The 807-nt window shown below is 39.2% G+C and overlaps 1 long non-coding RNA gene across 1 annotated transcript in view; it reads left to right on the forward strand.

Annotated features, from left to right (window-relative positions):
- Positions 1-308, forward strand: part of LOC137636061 (uncharacterized) — a 649-nt gene extending 341 nt beyond the window's left edge. Inside the window, exon 2 of the long non-coding RNA XR_011042906.1 lies at positions 181-308. This is a non-coding gene — a long non-coding RNA (uncharacterized lncRNA). The remainder of the gene's footprint in view (positions 1-180) is intronic.
- Positions 309-807: the final 499 nt, after the last annotated feature.

Genomic DNA, 807 nt, shown 5'->3' on the forward strand with positions numbered 1-807 from the left:
AATTTTAATTTATGTTGCGAATGCAAAGTTTTTACTTTTTATTAAAATTATACTACAAAGTACCCTTGACAGATATAGCCAAGCTTCCGCTTGAATCGTATCTAGTTCTATTTAACTGTTCTGCCCTTTGAAATGACGAATGCTGTTGAAACCTTTACACCTTCATTGTTCTCGTTTCAGGCGAGATGTTTTCATTGATGACATCGGTCCTCAATACTTGGTAAAAACATTAGACAAAATCGTGACAAGACGCCTGATTCTTCGCCTTGGCAAAGACCTACCAGAAATAATCATTGGAGAAAGTCTAACTTTTGTCATGGATGTTGGGAGTGGAATGATTGCACTTAAGGATGAGTTGCATGCATCAAAGAATTTCCTACTCATATTAAGGCCGTACAGTGCTTTTAGTATGGCTGGATTTTATCAGGAGGGTTTTGTCCGAACTTTTCGGAAGTTGCTGTACCTCTTAATTTCGCCAGCCCCAAGATTGACTATAGTGGATAGAAGAGTGTTTACGTGTCTTTGAAGCTTTAGAGTCTACTGTGTTCAAGGCAATCTGAATCAGACGAGCTGTTATCTCAAAGTAGAAGCTAGTGATGTGGGGATAGAAGATTGTCATCGTGCCTTTGAGGCATTAAATTCTGTGTTCAAGGCAATCTGAATCAGAAGAGCTGTTTATCTCAAAGTAGAAGCCAGTGATGTGGCTGTAGGAGCAGTTTTGATGCAGACTGGTGACTTATGATTTACTACACCAGATTTCTAATTTTTCAAGTCAACTGAAACCCTTCCAGAGTTCCTGAAGTCTGG

The sequence above is a fragment of the Palaemon carinicauda genome, unplaced genomic scaffold (genome assembly GCF_036898095.1).
Source record: "Palaemon carinicauda isolate YSFRI2023 unplaced genomic scaffold, ASM3689809v2 scaffold220, whole genome shotgun sequence".
Classification (NCBI taxonomy): Eukaryota; Metazoa; Arthropoda; class Malacostraca; order Decapoda; family Palaemonidae; genus Palaemon; species Palaemon carinicauda.